General features: G+C 40.6%; 1 protein-coding gene across 3 annotated transcripts in view; it reads left to right on the top strand.

The window, feature by feature from the left end:
* The window catches only part of st3gal4 (ST3 beta-galactoside alpha-2,3-sialyltransferase 4), a 95,786-nt gene that overhangs the window by 36,106 nt on the left and 34,797 nt on the right, over positions 1–24,883 (top strand). The gene's annotated exons all lie outside the window — the stretch shown is intronic.

Genomic DNA, 24,883 nt, shown 5'->3' with positions numbered 1-24,883 from the left:
GGTGCAGAGATATGTGATTTGTTACTCGGTTGCTAGGGTAACCCCATCTGGTTGCTAGGCAGTTACCATATTGATACTAATGAAGTGTTCTTGCCATCCTGGTTGAAATAAATCAACCCGAAGTCTGTACTCTTTCTGGTGCCGAGATATGTGATTTGTTTCTCGGTTGCTAGGGTAACCCCATCTGGTTGCTAGGCAGTTACCATAGTGATAGTAATCAAGTGTCCTTGCGATCCTGAGTGAAATAAATCAACCCGAAGTCTGTACTCTTTTCTGGTGCCGAGATATGTGATTTGTTTCTCGGTTGCTAGGGTAACCCCATCTGGTTGCTAGGCAGTTACCATAGTGATAGTAATCAAGTGTCCTTGCGATCCTGAGTGAAATAAATCAACCCGAAGTCAGTACTATTTTCTGGTGCAGAGATATGTGATTTGTTACTCGGTTGCTAGGGTAACCCCATCTGGTTGCTAGGCAGTTACCATAGTGATAGTAATCAAGTGTCCTTGCCATCCTGATTGAAATAAGTCAACCCAGAAGTATCTACGCTTTTCTGATGCAGAGATATGTGATTTGTTACTCGGTTGCTAGGGTAACCCCATGTGGTTGCTAGGCAGTTACCATATTGATACTAATGAAGTGTCCTTGCCATCCTGGTTGAAATAAATCAACCTGGAAGTCTGTACTCTTTTCTGGTGCCGAGATATGTGATTTGTTTCTCGGTTGCTAGGGTAACCCCATCTGGTTGCTAGGCAGTTACCATAGTGATAGTAATGAAGTGTCCTTGCCATCCTGAGTGAAATAAATCAACCCGAAGTCAGTACTATTTTCTGGTGCAGAGATATGTGATTTGTTACCGGCTGCTAGGGTAACCTCATCTGGTTGCTAGGCAGTAATCATAGTGATACTAATGAAGTGTCCTTGCCATCCTGATTGAAATAAGTCAACCCGAAGTCTCTACGCTTTTCTGATGCAGAGATATGTGATTTGTTACCGGTTGCTAGGGTAACCCCATCTGGTTGCTAGGCAGTTACCATAGTGATACTAATGAAGTGTCCTTGCCATCCTGATTGAAATAAGTCAACCCGAAGTCTCTATGTTTTTGTGATGCAGAGATATGTGATTTGTTACTCGGTTGCTAGGGTAAGCCCATCTGGTTGCTAGGCAGTTACCATAGTGATACTAATGAAGTGTCCTTGCCATCCTGATTGAAATAAGTCAACCCGAAGTCTCTACGCTTTTCTGATGCAGAGATATGTGATTTGTTACTCGGTTGCTAGGGTAACCCCATCTGGTTGCTAGGCAGTTAACATAGTGATACTTATCAAGTCTCCTTGCCATCCTGATTGAAATAAATCAACCCAGAAGTCTCTCTGATTTTCTGGTGCAGAGATATAGTTACTGCTAAACGGTTGCTAGGGTACTCTGTGTAGTTGCTAGGGAGTGGCTTGGCAGCTGCCAATCATGAATCTCCAAAGGCTGCTTGTCAGTATGAATGATATAAACCAACTCCCATGCCTCTGTGACATTCAGAATGGAAGATATCCCTCTATGGATTTTGGTTGTTAAGGTGCTCGACAATGGTTGCTAGGGAGGGGCTAGGAAGTGTTGAAGTGATGCATGATTGGCTGTTTGCTGTCCCGAGTCAAACGAGACCACCCTTGTGTTTCTATGACACTTCTATCCGGAGATATCCCTTTGATCTTTTTCAATAGAAGTCTATGGGACTTGTTGCTAAGGTGCTCTTAATGGTTGCTAGGGCGTGGCTTGATAGCTTCACAATGATCCAGAGAGACTGATTGGTTGTCTGAGTAAAATGAGCCCACCCCTCGCCTCTATGACACTGTGATCCAGAGCTATGTTCAATACAAATCCCTATGCCTTTTCATTTCATGGGCCGCCCTACACCATTATAAGTCAATTGGGGCATTTTTGGGCAGCTCCTGCCCCCAGGGGTGCAACTTTTACCCCATATTGAGGTATGCTCTTACAGAGCCTGCCAGCCTCTTCAAATGTGGCAAATCACACGCTTCTACTAAATCCTCGCTTGGAGCTGTGACGCCCAAAGTTTGTCTCAATGTTAAGTCTATGGGATTTTTCGCCGCTTTTTGCCCCTGGGGCAAATACCGCACTCGATCGCTTATAAAAGTCATAGCACATGTGTCCTCAATAGGTCGCTCGATTTGACACCTCATTCGTGGGTCTACGCCAAACGGTGCGGGACGAGTTAGGTGCCGAAGTTTTGTTAAGAGATATAAAAATAAAAAACTAGATAGGTACATTTCCTGAAGAAAATGTGAGTGGTGCTTGCCGTGGCAAAACTCGTCAAACAGCATGTTGTAACTTGAAAAGAAAAAAATTATGGTCATAAATAAATCAGCCCAGAAGTCTGTACGATTTTCTGGTGCAGAAATATGTGATTTTTTACTCGGTTGCTAGGGTAAGCCCATGTGGTTGCTATGCAGTTACCAAGGTAATACAATACATGGCTCCTTTCCATCCTGAGTGAAATAAGTCAACCCGAAGTCTGTAGTGTTTTCTGGTGCAGAGATATGTGATTTGTTACTCGGTTGCTAGGGTAACCCCATCTGGTTGCTAGGCAGTTACCATATTGATACTAATGAAGTGTTCTTGCCATCCTGGTTGAAATAAATCAACCCGAAGTCTGTACTCTTTTCTGGTGCCGAGATATGTGATTTGTTTCTCAGTTGCTAGGGTAACCCCATCTGGTTGCTAGGCAGTTACCATAGTGATAGTAATCAAGTGTCCTTGCGATCCTGAGTGAAATAAATCAACCCGAAGTCTGTACTCTTTTCTGGTGCCGAGATATGTGATTTGTTTCTCGGTTGCTAGGGTAACCCCATCTGGTTGCTAGGCAGTTACCATAGTGATAGTAATCAAGTGTCCTTGCGATCCTGAGTGAAATAAATCAACCCGAAGTCAGTACTATTTTCTGGTGCAGAGATATGTGATTTGTTACTCGGTTGCTAGGGTAACCCCATCTGGTTGCTAGGCAGTTACCATAGTGATAGTAATCAAGTGTCCTTGCCATCCTGATTGAAATAAGTCAACCCAGAAGTATCTACGCTTTTCTGATGCAGAGATATGTGATTTGTTACTCGGTTGCTAGGGTAACCCCATGTGGTTGCTAGGCAGTTACCATATTGATACTAATGAAGTGTCCTTGCCATCCTGGTTGAAATAAATCAACCTGGAAGTCTGTACTCTTTTCTGGTGCCGAGATATGTGATTTGTTTCTCGGTTGCTAGGGTAACCCCATCTGGTTGCTAGGCAGTTACCATAGTGATAGTAATGAAGTGTCCTTGCCATCCTGAGTGAAATAAATCAACCCGAAGTCAGTACTATTTTCTGGTGCAGAGATATGTGATTTGTTACTCGGTTGCTAGGGTAACCCCATCTGGTTGCTAGGCAGTAATCATAGTGATACTAATCAAGTGTCCTTGCCATCCTGATTGAAATAAGTCAACCCGAAGTCTCTACGCTTTTCTGATGCAGAGATATGTGATTTGTTACTCGGTTGCTAGGGTAAGCTCATGTGGTTGCTAGGCAGTTACCATAGTGATACTAATGAAGTGTCCTTGCCATCCTGATTGAAATAAGTCAACCCGAAGTCTCTACGCTTTTCTGATGCAGAGATATGTGATTTGTTACTCGGTTGCTAGGGTAACCCCATCTGGTTGCTAGGCAGTTAACATAGTGATACTTATCAAGTCTCCTTGCCATCCTGATTGAAATAAGTCAACCCGAAGTCTCTATGTTTTTGTGATGCAGAGATATGTGATTTGTTACTCGGTTGCTAGGGTAAGCCCATCTGGTTGCTAGGCAGTTACCATAGTGATACTAATCAAGTGTCCTTGCCATCCTGATTGAAATAAGTCAACCCGAAGTCTCTACGCTTTTGTGATGCAGAGATATGTGATTTGTTACTCGGTTGCTAGGGTAACCCCATCTGGTTGCTAGGCAGTTAACATAGTGATACTTATCAAGTCTCCTTGCCATCCTGATTGAAATAAATCAACCCAGAAGTCTCTCTGATTTTCTGGTGCAGAGATATAGTTACTGCTAAACGGTTGCTAGGGTACTCTGTGTAGTTGCTAGGAGTGGCTTGGCAGCTGCCAATCATGAATCTCCAAAGGCTGCTTGTCAGTATGAATGATATAAACCAACTCCCATGCCTCTGTGACATTCAGAATGGAAGATATCCCTCTATGGATTTTGGTTGTTAAGGTGCTCGACAATGGTTGCTAGGGAGGGGCTAGGAAGTGTTGAAGTGATGCATGATTGGCTGTTTGCTGTCCCGAGTCAAACGAGACCACCCTTGTGTTTCTATGACACTTCTATCCGGAGATATCCCTTTGATCTTTTTCAATAGAAGTCTATGGGACTTGTTGCTAAGGTGCTCTTAATGGTTGCTAGGGCGTGGCTTGATAGCTTCACAATGATCCAGAGAGACTGATTGGTTGTCTGAGTAAAATGAGCCCACCCCCTCGCCTCTATGACACTGTGATCCAGAGCTATGTTCAATACAAATCCCTATGCCTTTTCATTTCATGGGCCGCCCTACACCATTATAAGTCAATTGGGGCATTTTTGGGCAGCTCCTGCCCCCAGGGGTGCAACTTTTACCCCATATTGAGGTATGCTCTTACAGAGCCTGCCAGCCTCTTCAAATGTGGCAAATCACACGCTTTCTACTAAATCCTCGCTTGGAGCTGTGACGCCAAAGTTTGTCTCAATGTTAAGTCTATGGGATTTTTCGCCGCTTTTTGCCCCTGGGGCAAATACCGCACTCCGATCGCTTATAAAAGTCATAGCACATGTGTCCTCAATAGGTCGCTCGATTTGACACCTCATTCGTGGGTCTACGCCAAACGGTGCGGGACGAGTTAGGTGTCAAGTTTTGTTAAGAGATATAAAAATAAAAATAAAAAATAAAAAGTATAATAATAAGTATGTGAGATTACAATAGTGATGCTTTGCAAGCACCACTAATAAGTATGTGAGATTACAATAGTGATGCTTTGCAAGCACCACTAATAAGTATGTGAGATTACAATAGTGATGCTTTGCAAGCACCACTAATAATAAGTATGTGAGATTACAATAGTGATGCTTTGCAAGCACCACTAATAATAAGTATGTGAGATTACAATAGTGATGCTTTGCAAGCACCACTAATAATAAGTATGTGAGATTACAATAGTGATGCTTTGCAAGCACCACTAATAAAAATAAAAATAATAAGTATGTGAGATTACAATAGTGATGGTTTGCAAGCACCACTAATAAGTATGTGAGATTACAATAGTGATGCTTTGCAAGCACCACTAATAAGTATGTGAGATTACAATAGTGATGCTTTGCAAGCACCACTAATAATAAGTATGTGAGATTACAATAGTGATGCTTTGCAAGCACCACTAATAATAAGTATGTGAGATTACAATAGTGATGCTTTGCAAGCACCACTAATAAAAATAAAAATAATAAGTATGTGAGATTACAACAGTGATGCTTTGCAAGCACCACTAATAATAAGTATGTGAGATTACAATAGTGATGCTTTGCAAGCACCACTAATAATAATAAGAAAAAGAAAAATAAGTATGTGAGATTACAATAGTGATGCTTTGCAAGCACCACTAATAATAATAAGAAAAAGAAAAATAAGTATGTGAGATTACAATAGTGATGCTTTGCAAGCACCACTAAAAATAATAATAAGAAAAAGAAAAATAAGTATGTGAGATTACAATAGTTATGCTTTGCAAGCACCACTAAAAATAATAATAAGAAAAAGAAAAATAAGTATGTGAGATTACAATAGTGATGCTTTGCAAGCACCACTAATAAGTATGTGAGATTACAATAGTGATGCTTTGCAAGCACCACTAATAATAAAAATAATAAGTATGTGAGATTACAATAGTGATGCTTTGCAAGCACCACTAATAAGTATGTGAGATTACAATAGTGATGCTTTGCAAGCACCACTAATAAGTATGTGAGATTACAATAGTGATGCTTTGCAAGCACCACTAATAATAAATTTGTGAGATTACAATAGTGATGCTTTGCAAGCACCACTAACTAGATAGGTACATTTCCTGAAGAAAATGTGAGTGGTGCTTGCCGTGGCAAAACTCTTCAAACAGCATGTTATAACTTGAAAAGTACAAAAATTATGGTCATAAATAAATCAACTCCGAAGTCTGTAAGATTTTCTGGTGCAGAAATATGTGATTTGTTACTCGGTTGCTAGGGTAAGCCCATGTGGTTGCTATGCAGTTACCAAGGTATGTGAGATTACAATAGTGATGCTTTGCAAGCACCACTAATAAGTATGTGAGATTACAATAGTGATGCTTTGCAAGCACCACTAATAAAAATAATAAGTATGTGAGATTACAATAGTGATGCTTTGCAAGCACCACTAATAAGTATGTGAGATTACAATAGTGATGCTTTGCAAGCACCACTAATAAGTATGTGAGATTACAATAGTGATGCTTTGCAAGCACCACTAATAAGTTTAAGTAGGATTTCAGTAAGTTGGCTCTCACAAGCCAACTTAATAAGTTTAAGTAGGATTTCAGTAAGTTGGCTCTCACAAGCCAACTTAATAATTCTTACTTCAGTAACTGTGCAAACAACAAACGACATCCATCTCGTTCAAATCTAAGCGGGAAACACTTTTACAGACATAAAAGCAATATCATTTAATGTACTGCAAATTACTACCTTGTGACTGTCAATCCACCAATGACCTGCTTAATTAAGCCCTCGCTTCATTTTAAATATCATGAAGAGACACAAAAATTGCTCTTAAGATAATTTTGTATATTCGTTTCGTACTATAAATATGAATTAAATGCAATTAAATGATAATTAACTTGTTTAAATACAAAGATTAATAAATGTAATGCAAAGATTATTTTGATAACCTAAACTATGAACGTGTGTAGACTTAAATGTAATATATGGTTATTCATGTGACATTAACAGTAATATACATGGGTGTTTTCGGAAATAGCTTACGTTCTGAAAGAATTGAAAATAACTTACATTTTAATCCAGTTGGTCCGAAGTGAAGCGACCATCTTGATCTCAAGAACGTTCGGTGATGACGTCACATAGGCAAAAACTGCCAGAAGGGGGCGTTCGTTCAAATCGAAACCTGTCTTTTAGTTGAAACAACTTAGAAATAAAATTTGTGCTAACTTAAATATATATTAGATGTTAAACTAACTAAAAATAAATTAGTATAACTTTTTAACATGTTTTGAGTAACAGGTACTTTACTAAGTGGTACTGAGGTTTACAGTGTGGTATTCCCGTATTCTGTTTTTCTCTAGGGACACTGTCAGTCAAAATCAACATGAACATTAACATTAAATTATGATAAACTGCTGTCTACTTGCCAACTAATCCTGTTTGGAGCACTTCTTTTTTTAAACTTACTGTAACAAATCAACCAAAGTTATGCTTGCTATCTCAAAAAATGTCCTTGGCCAGTACTCCCAATGCTGCAATCTGAATATAACAGTGACTGGAACAAAGAGTCATACTAGCTTGGAAGTAATGTAATACATTTATTTGATTATTTGTATAATTTATTAAACAATGAGTAGTAAATCCATTTCTTTATTTTTTTATTGATTTTTTTCTGCATGGAACATCAAATCAACAAATAACAACACTGATTTCATGAAATCATCATTCTCGTGCTCAGCTTAAGTTTCTAGAAAGTTAGCCAGCAAATAATCTAAATATAAAGGGGTGCCACAGTTTATCAAAGGTACTTAAAGCACCAGTGGGAGACCGCCTGATTTTTTCCAATTTAATGCAAGTGAACACTTCTTTCAGCCATGTATCAAATTGAAAGGGGTGAGACATGTTTCCACAAAAATAATGAGGCGTCTAGTAAAGTGGTGAAGGCTAGAGCCTTTTGAACCGTTACTGAAAGATTGACATCAACTGCCATCCCGAAAGATATGTTCCCAGCGTTCATCAGAAAACTCAAATCCCAAGTCCCCTCTCAAGCACACCTGGCCTGACTTGCAGAGCCTGGATTGATATTGTGTTTTAGATAATTAGATTGTATATTACAGAAATACAATGTTTGGAATGTGGTTCAAGCTTTAAGAAGTCATCCAATGGAGATTCAGAGGGGGTAATTTGGAAAGTGAGGGAATAGTTTTTGCACCAAGTGCCTGACTTGAAAGAAACAAAATAAGTGGGAATTAGGTAGGTCAAATCTCTTGGAAAGGTTGTTAAAGGATGAGACAACTCCACTCTCGTAGAGATCATCAACGGTCTTTATGCCTTTATAAAAAATATTCGAAACGCCTCATCCATATTAGATGGTGCAAAACAGTGGTTTCTGAAAATCGTAGAGAAGGTGGAGGACCTATGCAAACCAGTGTGCTTTCTAAATTGAGTCCATATCTTAACTGAGTGAGATACTACTAAATTTGAACTAATGTTGGCAGGTAATGGTAATTGAGAGCATATTACTCAATGCAGAGAGAAGCTTACTGAGGACTGTTCCAGATAGGCCCATCAAGAATTCTGATTGTTCCTCTTGTGTAAATTTTTCTGGATATTGCAAGCTCAATAATAGTGAAAAAAAGTTGTGAGTGCCAAACCTCCTTTATTTTTAGGGAGCTGTAAAATTGCTTTCCTAATTCGAGCTGGTCTATTTTCCCATAAAATGGAAATTATTTGTTTGTCCAAATCCATAAAAAATTAGTTTTAAGGTAAATTGGAATATGGTGAAATAAGTACAAAAACTTGGGAAGAACAGTCATCTTAATTAGGCTTATACACCCAGCAAGAGAAAGAGGGAGGTTAGACAATTTTTAAGTAAGGGTACAAAATTAAAATATACATTCCAGTTAAGGATTTGGTCACAAAAATACCCAAATACTTAAATCCAACAGCCACCCATCTAAAGGGTAAAAGTGAATGTGCAAGGTTATCTGCTAAATAACTTACAGGGAACAACTCACTCTTATGAAAGTTAATCTTATACCCTGAAAGTTTATCGAAATGGTTTAGAATGTTCAAAATAATAGGAACAGAAGTCTTGGGATCAGAAATAAAAAGAAGAAGATTGTGTGCATATAGGGATAATTTATACTCCCTACCTAGCGGATTGAAATCTATAAAATTTACATCCTCACGAAGCCAGATAGCTAAGGGCACAATGGCAAAAAGCAAAGGCGACAGAGGGCAGCCTTGCCTAGTGCCCCTCTGAAGTAAAAATGGAGGTGAAACCGCACCATTAGTTAACACAGATGCCAGTGGTGAGACGTACAATAGTGTGATCCAGGAAATAAAGCAATCATCAAAGCAGAAGCTTTCCATTACACAAAATAGATATCCCCATTTGACTCTATCAAATGCCTTCTCTGCATCTAGAGCCAAAACCACCTCTGGCACATCTGAACTAGGCATATTGAGAATATTGAAAAGTTTCCTTGTATTATAGAAAGAATGTCTTCCAATCATAAAACCTGTTTGGTCAGCCAAAATTATTTGGGGTTACACTTGTTGTAAACACAAGGATAAAATCTTAGTTAAAATTTTATAATACACGTTCAAAAGTGAAATGGGTCTATAACTGCTACACATTAAGGGGTCTTTGTCTTTCTTGGCAATCAAAGTGATTGATGCTAACAACAGGGTGGGAGACATATTCTGTAGTGCAGGTACTAGGGAAAAAGAAAACACTTCAAAAAACTTGGTATTAAACCCGTCAGAGCCTGGTGACTTGCCATTCTTTAAAAGTTTGATAGCTTCCACCACCTCAGAAACTGATATTGGATCACCAAGGGTTCTAGCAATAGCACTATCAATGTTGGAAAAGGTAATCTTATCCAAGGACCATTCCCCACAGTCAATGCATAAGGGAAGTTCAGAAGTGTAAAGGCCTGAGTAAAACTCTTGGAAAATGCTATTAATTTTATATGGATCATGAAAAATATATCTCTGTGGTGACCTTATTCCAGTAATCAGCCTTGATCCTGCCAGTGCTCTAGCTTGATGAGCTAATAATTTACCTGCCTTATCACCCAGCTCAAAAAAATGTTGCCTAGATTTAAGCAACTGTGCCTTATTCGTGGTCAAAAGTTCAAATTCTGTTTGCAGACAAAGGCGCTCTTTATGTCAGTCTAAACTTTGTAGGTCTTTCAGGATTGTATCTAACTTAAGCTTGTCAGCCTTATTTGTACCCGAAAAATAAGAAATGATCATACCTCTTAAATATACCTCAAACGTTTCCCAAAGAGTACCTCTACTAATACTTGGCATATTGTTGACTTAAAAAATAGGGCTATTTGCTCAGTCAAATGTTTTTTAAATTGTCTCTAGCCAAAAAGAAAGCGGAGAAGCACCACTGTTTAGGAAAAGGTATGAACTTAGAAAGATTAATGTCAACAGAGGTGGGAGCGTGATCTGAAATAACAATGTTGTGATATTCACAACTCGATAGGTTTGAAAGTAATCTGTTGTCTAATAAGAAAAATCTAACCATGAATATGAGTGATGAACATGGGAGAAAAATGAGTAGGCCCTATTCATGGAAAATTTTGATCTCCAAGGATCGGACAGCCCTAGTCGTCCAGCAAAGGTATTCAATGTTTTGACTGAGTTAGTTAACCCTCTGGGGTCGACGGACGTGCCAGAGCGTCCTGCTGGATATTTTCGTCATTACAGCGGAAACAGCTTAAAATACTCTGTCATTTTTGGGCATACAGATAAGTGTAAGACATCATTAGAAACTATAAAGGGTCTACTTTTATTTGCACAATTTAACAATTCAAATTTAAAACAAATATTCTCCTGCAATGTAATCTGTATGAAACAAAGCGATGTACATGTTTCAGCTGGCTGAGCTCATTATAGCTAATGTGATCACATCCACCAGCGCGCCATTCATTTGCTAATGTACTGAGATGTCAATGCAAATGTACACACCCCCGACGGTGAGGTTTAATGTAAAAACAACTTTTCTGCGTGTTTGTAACGTTACACAGGCGATGAATCTCCTGGATAGGAAGGAATAGTTAACATTTTCCTCAGAAGAAGAGCGGTACTCTTCTGAACATTTGTATTTTGAAGAGAGACTTGATCCTGCCGAGGATACAATTTCGGACGAGTAAGTCATTTAGTTTTCATTAGTTGACATGCTATTTTATATAAACATGTACATATTTTACTAGTGGGACTGTTTCCAGACTTGCCAGCCAGGATTCAGAGTATTGACATTTGAAATATATCCTAATAAGCATGTTTTAGTTACATTTAAATGCTGTTTCGCTAAAGCAGGTATTTAAATTGTATGCTGTATGATATAAATATGATATAAAAATAATATGAATGTTTAGATTATATTTTAGCTAGTGTTTATGCTGCCTCATTATCATCAACGAAGCTTGTGCTTGCAAATATGTGTTCAGGTTAAATTAGTAAAATGCACTTTAAATATGCCCATATTAGAAAATCAGCATATTATAATGATTTCTGAAGGATCATGTGACACTGAAGACTACAGTAATGGTGCTGAAAATTCAGCTTTGATCACAAATTGGATTTTACAACATATTCAAATAGAAAATTGTTCTTTTAAATTGTAAAAATAGTTCACATAATGTTTTTACTTTATTTGGGATCAAAATAAATGCATTCTTGGTGAGCAGAAGAGACTTCTTTTAAACGGTAGTGTAGGTCTAAAATTAAGTCTTTATGTAAAGAAAATGTATAGTCAGATTACTTCTTTTAACTTAAAACTTGATTTTGATCATTAAGTTTCCTCACATTCATTCTCTTTCTGTCACATTCCTCATTGATAGGCCCAGGGGAGGGTCTTTGTCTTCTCAGGTGTGAATTACCTCAATATTCGTGTGAATTACCTCAATATTCATGATAGTTCACGCCCCCTTGTATATTACCTTTCAACTCTAAAATTGTCTTACAAAAGTTAAATTACTCTATTGTTTTGTATGAATGAGTGATCAGGATGGTTTTCACATCATTTTGTAGCAAAAACTCTAGGCTACAAGATCCAGTTCTCAAAAGTCTTGTGGACAAATGTTTAGTATGTGTTATATGGCCTTATTTCAATGATTTAATTTTGTTTTTTAAAAAACCATGCATAAACGTCATTTTTTCAAAAATACAAACATGTTCACACATGTTGCTCACATATTATTTTAGCCCAGTTTGTGCTGAATACAGTGTTATCAGACTTTAGCCATTAATATGTTTTTAAGCAACTGAAAAAAGCACAAATGTCAAGGCATGTCAAAACTTCTCCAGGGCTCAAAACACCCTCAGACCCAAGAGTGTTAATACACAAGGTTTTCTCAATCTAAAACTGTGTCTTGAACAAAGTTAAAGTCACCCCCTATAATAACATGTCTTCTATCAATATCAGGAATGGATGAAAAGAAATTGGATTGTCATCATCCCAGTTAAGGGCAAAAATACTTGCTATAACAACATGCACATCGAGTTTCCCAGTAATAAATATACTCGAAAGGGATACTTCTGTGAATACAAATAGCAGCACCTCTTGCACGTGCACTAAACTTTTAGTGATACAAATGGCCCACCCATGCATTTTTCATTCAAGTCGTTGAATGTCACTTGACTTAAGATGGGTTTCTTTGAGAGAAAATATATCACCCTTAAGATGTTGGAGATGAGACAGAATGCGGCTAATTTTAACATTATTATTCACCCCTTTAACATTCCATGATATGAAATGAGTACTGGAACTCTCTTTAGTTATAGCTATTATCAATCTGCCACAAGACTTTTTTTTTTTTTTTCAAATAAATTATTTGTTTTATTTTTTTTGTTGTTGGATTCTGAAATGTAGATTACTTTAATTTTATTTTGGAGAACTTGTTCAATTCGAGTAAAAGTAAAGTGCAATCTACATTTAGCAATCCAACAACAAAATAAATGAAACAAATGTAAAATTCAAGTCACTTTCAGGAGGAATATCAAAACATTGTGCAACCTCGAGTTTAGCAGTCCAACATAAAATAATTTTACAGTAAAATTAGTGCAATTTGAGTAACATTTAAATGTTTTTCTAACAGGAATAACTAAAACTCTTGCATTCTTAATCAACTCTCAGTAATACACACACCCAACTTACCACATACCGTAATTTCCGGACTATAAGCCGCAACTTTTTTCCCACGCATTGAACCTCGCGGCTTATACAATGACGCGGCTAATATATGGATTTTTCCCGCTTTCAAATTTTATAAAAAAAAAAAAAAAATATTCTGTGATGTGCTCAGTTTTTCGGCAGCGTGAAGCTTTCATTAGACCAATGAAATTGCCGAACGGGTTAAGGTCAAAACAACTTTTTTTGTTTACTGTTTAGATTAAATCGAGCGCGCTCAAACTTCCCATCATTCTGATTACGGTAGTAATTTTGTCACCCTCACCATGGCAAAGACATGGAGAAACGCATATGATGCAGCTTTCAAGTTGAAGGCGATTGATCTGGCTGTTGAAAAGGAAATAGATCTGCTGCACGGGAGCTTGGTTTAATGAGTCGATGATAAGACGTTGGAAACAGCAGCTTGAGGAATTGACTCAGTGCAAAAAAGACAAAATCTGAGGCTATTCAACACCGACACCGAAGGAGATGACTTCAGTGGTTTCAGTGCACAGGACGAGGAAGATAGTGACCAATTACTTTCTTGGTAGGCTACTATTTACTGCAAATGTTTTATTACAAGCCGTGTGTGGCAGCGGGGCGTGGTCAAGCGCCCGTCCGGAGAGAAAAGCTGTAAGGCGCTTACACCTGCGCTAAATTATGTCTAACACCGGTGTCTAATTTCAAGTGCCCTGCTTCACGTGTCCTTGGGAAAACTGTCACAAGGGCACCAGTGTGACAGTTTTCAGCAGGGCACTTGACGTTCCAGGGAAGGCTTTTAATGGCCACAGCAATGTTTACAATCAATTTTATAAAGTTTCTCAATTCTTCTATGCGCCAACACTAGACTGACGTGTGTCACTCTCTCAGCTCTGTGGCTGCTGCCTTTTTAAGCCGCTCTCCCCATGCTTACTGAAATTAGACACCGGTGTTAGACATAATTTAGCTAAGGTGTAAGCGCCCTTACCGCTTTTCTCTCCCGGACGGGCGCTTGACCACGCCCCCGCTGCCACACCGTGTTTCATTAAAGCCTATTTATTTTTGTTACAAGCCGTGTTTCGTTAAAGCCTGAGTAAAGTTCATTTGTTTCAATGTACCGGTAGGCACCTGCGGCTTATAGACAGGTGCGGCTTATTTATGTTTAAAATGATATTTTATTTAAAAATCAGTGGGTGCGGCTTATATTCAGGTGCGCTCAATAGTCCGGAAATTACGGTACACACAATCTCTCTCCCCCTCCTTCTTTCCCTCTCCTCCCTCCACATTCCACCTCTCCTCCTCTCTCCCTCATATTACAATACAATTATTGCAATTCCAGCAACTGTTAACTTTTTCTAACAGGAATAACTAAAGCTATAGCAATCTGAATTAAATCTCAGTGGGGCAAGGAATAAAATTGAAACAATTTACAGTCTGTTACGTCACACAGTTTACGCCATTTTCTCACTCATACATGGCCGTTAAAGTAAACAGAAAATATAAAACAGCCTAATAATAAAATTAGATGATGCATAGTGTAAAGTTACATTAGCAGCGGTGCAGAAATTACTTTTAACATGGGGGCGATGAGGAAACATTTAGAAAATCTATTTTATGTGTCTACTACTAACAGAAACATGTGTTGTAATAAAAATATGTCATGTTTGGGTGGGGACAAAAAGTAAACAGGACTTACGGTGCTGCCGTCTTGACAAGCGCTCTGGGATGCTTTCGCTTCAAGTGTTCGTTCATGGTGGTTGTACTGCTGTGATAAGCCATTCCAATTTGCATAGCTTACACAGCACCACATTGCTGGGTCTCAGGATCAAATACTCCCACACTTTAGATGACCGTGGGCAGGATTTTTAGCTTCAGATTGTTCTTTGGGGAATCCATGCTTAAACCGGCTGCTGCCATTTGTATTATTCCATTGTGATGCACCAACGCATGTTATGCAAATCGACGTATTTCTGTAATCGATGACGTCGATTACATTGATGAATCGTCCCAGCCCTATTATATATAACAGAAAGCAGTCCACATAGAAGTTCTCATAGGCAGTAGATGTACAAAAATACAGTCTTATCAGTCTTATGATCATCCAGGAGGAAAATGAGCAAGAAGGAAAAACAGTCAGTGCCTAGTACGAGTTCAGTGAGTCTCTGTACAGTTAAAACGTTGTAACATGAACATCCTTTGGTTCATATAGCATAATTAACTATGAACTCAGTTGTCCAGATTACTGTATACTATCCTTCATCAACGCTTGCATTCGGCACGCATTTTCAGAACTTCGGGACTATAGTTCTCATTGATGAAAATCGGATTACCACGATACTGAAGTTTTCCTCTTAGCTTGTGGGCTTCGTAAATGACCAAATCCTTGGTCTGGAACTTATGAAAGGGAATAATAACAGATCTAGGTCTGGCCCCCGACTTTAGTTTCGCTGTGAGGGAGTGATGAGCACGATCCAACTCAGGAGGAGAGGTAAACAGTTTTGCGCTAAAAACTTCCACTAAGAGCTCCGAAAAGAAAGTGGACAGATGAGGGCCTTCAATCGTCTCAGGTAAGCCGAAGATTCGTATGTTATTTCTGCGACGACTCCTTTCTAAATCCATAACCTTGACTATGAGTTTAGCGTGTTCATCAGCTAAAGTTGCATACTTAGACTCTAGGGTTCCGACACTCAGGCTGCTCGTGTCCGCATTTGCTTCAAGTGAGAAAAGTCTCTGTTCGTGGTCATTCACAGTTGTATATAATGTGTCCAGCCTCTCCTCCAAGGTGGAAAATGCCGAATTAAATTCCAAAGACAATGCCGCTCTGTGTTCTTCCAGCAGCGTCGTCAGAGTGGCCATGTCTGTTAAGCTTGCACTAGCCTGTGCTTCATCTTTCTTAACTTCGTCTTTCTTAGAGTTGTGTTTAGATTTCAAAGCCATTGTAATGATGACTCAGGTTGATTGGGATCCATTTGCGATTTATTAGGAAGCAACGTAAGGTACAGGCAAGGTAATAGACAGGCAGACAGGTATATGCAGACAGGCAGGATCGTAGTCAACAGGCAGAGAGTCAGGGCAGGCAGTAAACAAACAATAGTAGAGGGACAGGCGTGAGGTCAGTGAATACAGGCGGCAGACAGGCGTAAACGGGTAAACAGACTTGGGTCAGAACACAGAGAATCAGGAATCATAGGAATAACGCTCAGAAATGCTGCCGGGGGCAAAACAAGACTTCGCAATGAATGAACATGAAGACACTGATTAAATAGAGGGGAGATAATGACAGTCAGCTGAAGCAATAATCATGCCAGGTATGTGGGTTTATGGGAAATGGAGTTTAACTAGTCAATACTCGGGTGAAACCGATCTCCGGTGGCCGGTAGGAGGGGCGCCTTCACCGGCGTTCATAACAGCCATTTTCTCCCAGAAAGTTACAAAGTAGTAAGAGGACTGATAAACTGGGTTATCAAGTCATTAATGGGCCAAAAAAGAAACTTTAAAATGAAAACTGTGGGAGCGTGATCAAGATGCAGCTACTCCCCACACATGCCAACCGGAAGCCCACTAGTAGTAAATTCTGACAATCTGGAATTGATGAAATGCTTCTAAAGCAGCTACCAATAAAAGAGGCTATAGGAGACAACAAATAACAAATGTAATAATCAGTAATCCAGCCTTCAAATGTTATCAAAGGGGATTTACAAAATAGCCAAGACCATACCATCTAAAATGGACCACATATGCATTAGAATGTAGAAACCAAGAAGATGGAATATAATGCCATAGCGTACACCACACCTTCATGGCTCAGATTCTACAGAAATAAATTCAGTCAGAGCACTATATGCTTCCTAGAATCCAAACCAAATGGTATGCTGGCAGAAGACATGCCATTTACAATTCTAACCACTAAGGATGGGCAATATATCAGCACCATATCGGTTATCTGTTTTATTTTTTTTTTCCTGGTATCGGTTGATATTGGATATTTATTGACAGAGATATTAAATAGCAGACTCTGCCTATTTTAGATTTAAATTACTTTAGCTATCATCTAACGCTAACTTAAATGGATATCAATAGAGTATTACTAAGATTAAACCCTTTAAGTGCTCTTTCAGGGTCTCTCCTCTACTACTAATATGATGATACATTTTTTTATCATCATATTAGTATACCTTTTTCTACAAAATATTTCAAAAGGAATAATTATCCAATTATTATCATTATAGGTTAACATTACATAAAAAAATAATTAGCAGTTTAAAGTATCAGTTTTGGGCAGAATTGTAATATCAGTTCTTCCTTACTAACCACCACCAAACAGGCACTATTACTGTGATAAGTCTTTAATCTAAGTTGCCTCCACGTCTGAGACCGCACATTACAGCGGAGACCTAGCACGTGGGGCTTCACGCTATTCTCCACGACATCCACGCACAGCTCACCACATTATAGTGACCAAGTCAAGTCAAGTGGTTTTTATTGTCTTTCAACCATATACAGTTAGTACAGTACACAGCAAAACGAGACAACGTTCCTCCAGGACCATGGTGCTACATAAAAAAACATAGTACAAACACAGAACCGCATGAGACTACACAGACTAAATAACATTTCTACATAAAGTGCACGTGCAAACGTGTGCAAAAAGAACGGGAGATTGCAATAAATTACTAAAAGGAACAGAACAATAGTCACAGTGAGAGACAATGCAGCGCCGACCAGTACACATTTGTAATCGAGTAGTGCAAAAAGATGACACTTTCTAAAATGCTAAATTTAAACATAACATACTATGAAATAGTGTTCTATGGACATAGAAGTTATTGAGGTAGCAGCCAGGTATAAAGTGACAATAATTATAGTGCAACTCTGGACATGTGCAAAACTTGGATGGTGTACAGGTGTGCGTGTGTGTGTGTCAGTCCAGTCCCTGAGTATTGAGGATTCTGATGGCTTGGGGGAAGAAGCTGTTACACAGTCTGGCCGTGAGGGCCCGAATGCTTCGGTACCTCTTGCCAGACGGCAGGAGGGTGAAGAGTTTGTGTGAGGGGTGTGTGGGGTCATCCACAATGCTGGTTGCTTTGCGGATGCAGCGTTTTATGTAAATGTCTATGATGGAGGGAAGAGAGACCCTGATGATCTTCTCAGCTGTTCTCACTATCCTCTGCAGGGCTTTGCTGTCCGAAACGGTGCAAGTCCCAAACCAGGCAGTGGTGCAGCTGCTCAGGATGCTCTCAATAGTCCCTCTATAGAATGTAGTTGGGATGGGGGGTGGGAGATGTGATTTCCTCAGCCTTCAAAGAAAGTAGAGACGCTGCTGGGCTTTCTTGGTAATAGAGCTGGTGTTCAGGGACCAGGTGAGGTTCTCCGCCAGGTGAAAACCAAGGAATTTGGTGCTCTTGATGATCTCCACAGAGGAGCCGTCGATGTTCAGCGGAGAGTGTTCACTATGTGCTCTCCTGAAGTCAACAACCATCTCTTTTGTATTGTCCACATTCATAAATAGGTTGTTGGCTCTACACCAGTCCGTTAGCCGCTGCACCTCCTCTCTGTATCCCGACTCATCGTTCTTGCTGATGAGACCCACCACGGTCAAAAGAGTCCAAAAGAGAAAAATGGCCGAACATATGAGCCGATATATATTCCTCCCTGTCCCTCAGTGCTCAGGTTTCACTCTCGATCGATCTAATCATAATCACGGCGCTGCCAAGCAAAGGCCGATGTCAGCGGTGTGGAAATACTATTGTAAAGAAGTTCAATGGAAAGGAGGAGGCGAGAACCGGCTTTCAATATAAATAATTATTTAATATAAAACTTAAAACAGAAGACACAAACACACATTAACACACATAAACTATCTCTCTCCCGCACAATCCTCCGCAGTTAGCCTTTATCCCTCTCGTAGGCTTTATTAGCCTGATAAGGGACCGGGTGTGTATAATCACAACCCGGCCCTGCCCTCCACCCTGCCACAACTATATAATACTAATAAGCAGTACCGCCGCAACCTATACGCATACTACGCAGTCTAGGGCACCAAATCCCTAGGAGGGCACCATCTTTACCTAGGAGGGCGCCAGAAAGTCCACTGGGTGCCCTTCCTTGCACTTTATTCAAGGACCCAAAAGCAGTTGCGGAACACAGACGATCGCTTCACACTCATATTGCGAACGCGATAATCCTCTTGACTACTGGGGCATGAACAAAAGATTGCTTTCCATTGCTTGCGCGGATTGCACGAAGGTATTTTCTGCCCAAGCACCAGCACAGAGAGAGAGACTATTCAGTGCAGCATCTCATGTTCTTGAGTTGCCAGAAAGCTGAGCAACTTTTGTTCTTGAAGAGAAACCTGCCACTTTTACTTAAATAGAAAGCAGTCCAATTTGCTGTGTATAGCAATGACATAAAGAGAATAGAGGCCCTCTGCGGTTCTGTGTTCTGCCTGTTTTTTTTTCATTAAAATGATTGTGTAGCATATTTAAACTTTTTGTATTTGCAAGATGCTAGCTTAGTGCTGCTAAGTTCATTACTTGACTGCTGTTTTGCATATCATTAGAGTTTTCTAGAACGTTTCGGCCCAGAATTTTCATTTCGGAAACATCTGCCAGCTGGTCTGCACATCCTCTAAGCACTCTGCCAGGAATGTTGTCTGGTCCAGCAGCCTTCCGTGCGTTGACTCTGCGTAGAGTTTTTCTCACATCGGCCGTGGTAAGACCTGGTCATTGGGAGGAGGGGTGGTCTTCCTCGCCGCCATGTCGTTCTGCGCCTCAAACCAAGCATAGAAGTTGTTCAGCGCATCTGGAAGGGAGGCATCTTTGTCACAGGCAATTGTTGTTGTACTGTAGTTGGTGATGGCCTGGATGCCCTGCCACATGCACCGCGTATCGCAGCTGTCCTGGAAGTGACTGGATTCTCTGTGCGTGTGCGCGCTTTGCCTCCCTGATGGCCTGGGATAGTTTGGCCCTCGATGTTCTTAGGGCTGTCTTGTCACCTGCTCTGAAGGCGGAATCTCAGGTCCTCAGCAGCGCACGCACCTCCGCAGTCATCCACGGCTTCTGGTTGGAGCGTGTGGCGATGATGGTCTTGGAGAAAGTGACATCATCAATGCACTTGCTAATGTAGCTGATCACTGATGCTGTGTATTCCTCCAAGTTGGTAGAGTCGCAATATGTTTCAGCCTCCCTGAACATGTGCCAGTCAGTACACTCAAAACAGCCCTGAAGAGCAGAGATGGCTACTGCTGGCCAGGTTTTCACCTGCTTCTGGAGCGGTTTTGTACATCTGACGAGCGGTCTGTATGCTTGAATTAGCATAACAGAGATGTGGTCTGAGTAGCCGAGGTGGGGGCGGGGCTCCGCACGGTATGCGCCTGGGATGTTTGTGTGAACAAGATCAAGGGTGTTCGCCATTCTACTTGCAAAGTCCACATACTGATGGAATTTAGGGAGCACTGTCTTGAGATTCGCATAGTTGAAATCTCGGCGACAATAAACAGTCCGTCAGGGTGAGCATTCTGCAGTTCGCTAATAGCGCCATACAGTTCACAGAGTGCTTCCTTAACATTAGCGCTGGGGGGAATGTAAACTCTGGTTATTATGACTGTAGTGAATTCCCATGGTAAATAAAAAGATCTAACAGTCACAAGCCCCAACAGCGATGAACAGTAGCTAGAGACTAGCACAGAGTTCTTGCACCACTCCGTGTTGATGTAAACACACAAGCCACCACCGCAAGTCTTACCGCACATACCGCACCATGTGGGGGTTAACCCAATGTGACTCTACCCACCCTAGCAACCAGGCAAATTGGTTGCTTAGGAAGCCGAATGTGTTAACTGAAGTCACTCAGCATGCCCTGAACTTGCGACTCCAGGTCAGTCGGCGTCTTTACTTGCTGAGCTACACAGGCCCCCAAAGTAATAAGTCTTTAAAAGTGTGAACATTCAAATGCCTGGCTGTAATTTATAGTATACAACAAACCAGGCACCACATGGCTGGCTGAGATACAAAATGAGCAAAACCAACTAAATGTATTATATAATAATATTTAACTGATTGATTGGGTGCTACATCTTGTCTACATGGGATGTTTGTGGAGCATTACAACTCTGAGATGTTAACACTGGGTGGGCGCTTCTCCCGTTACTTCATTTTGCCTGTCCGAGTGAAATATTTTTGTTATAATTTTATAACTTGTAACATTAAAATGTCCGCATCAAATGACCATATCATAATGTTTCTTGTCTCTAGCCTGGTATTAAAATTATAGTTTGAAAAAGGTTAAAAACCTAGAGCTGGTTTGGAAATTACAAGTAACAGGAAGGAACGTGTGTGTGTGTGTGTGTGTGTGTGTGTGTGGTAGGATATTTGTGGTCTAGCAGTTTTCTTTGCAAACAGAGATTGGTCCTGCAGTTGTAATCTCCTTTATATGCCTGTGCAATAATATATGCTCTCAATTACTGTCATAAACCATCTGATGTAGATACAACAGGCAGTATTAAGCTCCTGTTCATCTCATTTATTGATCTCTAGATAATAAAATATGTTTTATCAGGCCACCGGAGAATTGTATCAGATGTCTTTCAAGACCCAGATAGTGTAGCTGGCAGTTAGCCCTAATACTATTGCATTGCGGTTAGCTCAGCTTTGATGTGCGACAGCAGAACTGCTAACATTCAACACAACATTGTTGCAGAATAAATCCACTGTGTTATCTTGAACACCAGTTTACTTCTTTCTTACCCATATGCTGTAATTTATTCTGTGGAACATAAAGGGAGTATTTTTAACTTTCAGTACATTTTTACTTTTACATACAATGACAGCTCATTGTGCTTCCTTCCAATTCTTCAGTTAATAATATTTGATAAAAATTGTTTTTATTAAAATTGTTAATCCTGATTAATAAAACTGAAAATAAATCAGTTATTCACATATATCAATGTTTGCTGAGAAAGGCCCCCAAATTAAAATAATTCCATAATGATTAAAATATTATAAATAATTAGATACAGTGAGGAAAATAAGTATTTGAACACCCTGCTATTTTGCAAGTTCTCCCACTTAGAAATCATGGAGGGGTCTGAAATTGTCATCGTAGGTGCATGTCCACTGTGAGAGACATAATCTAAAAAAAAAATCCAGAAATCACAATATATGATTTTTTAACTATTTATTTGTATGATACAGTTGCAAATAAGTATTTGAACACCTGTCTATCAGCTAGAATTCTGACCCTCAAAGACCTGTTAGTCTGCCTTTAAAATGTCCACCTCCACTCCATTTATTATCCTAAATTAGATGCACCTGTTTGAGGTCAGTTAGCTGCATAAAGACACCTGTCCACCCCATACAATCAGTAAGAATCCAACTACTAACATGGCCAAGACCAAAGAGCTGTCCAAAGACACTAGAGACAAAATTGTACACCTCCACAAGGCTGGAAAGGGCTACGGGGAAATTGCCAAGCAGCTTGGTGAAAAAAGGTCCACTGTTGGAGCAATCATTATAAAATGGAAGAAGCTAAACATGACTGTCAATCTCCCTCGGACTGGGGCTCCATGCAAGATCTCACCTCGTGGGGTCTCAATGATCCTAAGAAAGGTGAGAAATCAGCCCGGAACTACACGGAAGGAGCTGGTCAATGACCTGAAAAGAGCTGGGACCACCGTTTCCAAGGTTACTGTTGGTAATACACTAAGACGTCGTGGTTTGAAATCATGCATGGCACGGAAGGTTCCCCTGCTTAAACCAGCACATGTCAAGGCCCGTCTTAAGTTTGCCAATGACCATTTGGATGACCCAGAGGAGTCATGGGAGAAAGTCATGTGGTCAGATGAGACCAAAATAGAACTTTTTGGTCATAATTCCACTAACCGTGTTTGGAGGAAGAAGAATGATGAGTACCATCCCAAGAAGCATGGGGGTGGTAGCATCATGCTTTGGGGGTGTTTTTCTGCACATGGGACAGGGCGACTGCACTGTATTAAGGAGAGGATGACCGGGGCCATGTATTGCGAGATTTTGGGGAACAACCTCCTTCCCTCATTTAGAGCATTGAAGATGGGTCGAGGCTGGGTCTTCCAACATGACAATGACCCGAAGCGCACAGCCAGGATAACCAAGGAGTGGCTCTGTAAGAAGCATATCAAGGTTCTGGCGTGGCCTAGCCAGTCTCCAGACCTAAACCCAATAGAGAATCTTTGGAGGGAGCTCAAACTCCGTGTTTCTCAGCGACAGCCCAGAAACCTGACTGATCTAAAGAAGATCTGTGTGGAGGAGTGGGCCAAAATCCCTCCTGCAGTGTGTGCAAACCTGGTGAAAAACTAAAGGAAACGTTTGACCTCTGTAATTGCAAACAAAGGCTACTGTACCAAATATTAACATTGATTTTCTCAGGTGTTCAAATACTTATTTGCAGCTGTATCATACAAATAAATAGTTAAAAAATCATACATTGTGATTTCTGGATTTTTTTTTTAGATTATGTCTCTCACAGTGGACATGCACCTAGTAGTAGTAGTCCTTTATTGTCACATAGTAAACCAGTGAAATTGGCCATCGACCTGTCCATACAAACATACATATGACAAGGGGATAGACAGGACAGGAAGACAGGGAATTAGAAGAAATACAGCATGACATGAGGAGAGGAGAGGAGAAAAAAAAGGCAGCCCCCAGACTATGCTCCTTAAGAAGTACAGTGTGGGAACAGGGAAAAAAACACCTCAGCAACATTAGCACATAATCAGTACACTCTACAACATGAACAAGACTTGCAACAGGGGAGGGATTGGGGGGTGGAGGTGGCCCAGCACAGGCAAGCAGCCATCCGGACCTGCAGCCATGTTCGGCGCTGGTCACAGACCCGCCTGTCAGACTGGGGGTACAAAGCGGCGAAGGCGAGGGATAGGGTATCGGGCGGATGATTGCATATCTGTATATATGTGTAAGAGTTCATGTGTGTGTAGGCCTGGAGAGTCGCTATGCCAGCATCTAATCTAGGTGCCTCAGTCCGCAGGGTTGTCATAGCGATACACAGCAAGTTGCCATGGAGACAACCTTGATCAGGTCCCAGACATAGTCAACAATCACCAGGTGTCTGGGGAGTCGGGGAAGGAACGCGAGAGTGGCTCACTGCAGTGCTCTTCCGGGGAGTTGTTGTTCCAACAGCGGCCTTGGCCAAGGCCAGTGCTGGTTGAGGGCGGCCGAAACAGATAAGATTGGGATTGTTTGGTCTTAAGGAGAGTAGCCGCATTCTAATTTACACGGCTATTCTCCTGGTCCATTTTGGTCTCTGAAACGATCCATTTGCCTTTGCAAAGCTGTGAGCTTCTCCATGATGTTATCCGTATTTTGGTTCATAGACCCAGTCTGAGTGCAGACAGCTCTGCCCACTGTTTCAATCATGACGGGCAGCCTTGTGAGGCTTTGGACAGCTGTCACCGTCTTCTTAACTCCTCGATAAACCAGGGCAATGCCTAATCCAATCAGCAGAAGACCTGTTATCATGGTACCGAATAGGTAGATATCTTCAACGTCCTCCACGGAAAGAGCCGCCAGACACACGACCCGCCACCTCTCCCACGCGTCCATCGTGTAGCCAGCTGCGAACGTTCCGTCAGGGCAGACAGGTTCCCCCGAACCCAAGCTTCTCGTCGAGAAGATGGTGTCAATTGCGTTGAGAGACCAGTTGATCAAA

Source organism: Xyrauchen texanus, chromosome 21, assembly GCF_025860055.1.
Source record: "Xyrauchen texanus isolate HMW12.3.18 chromosome 21, RBS_HiC_50CHRs, whole genome shotgun sequence".
Lineage (NCBI taxonomy): Eukaryota > Metazoa > Chordata > Actinopteri > Cypriniformes > Catostomidae > Xyrauchen > Xyrauchen texanus.
The sequence above is the reverse complement of the archived record's forward strand: the minus strand, read 5'-3'. Positions and strand labels throughout refer to the sequence as shown.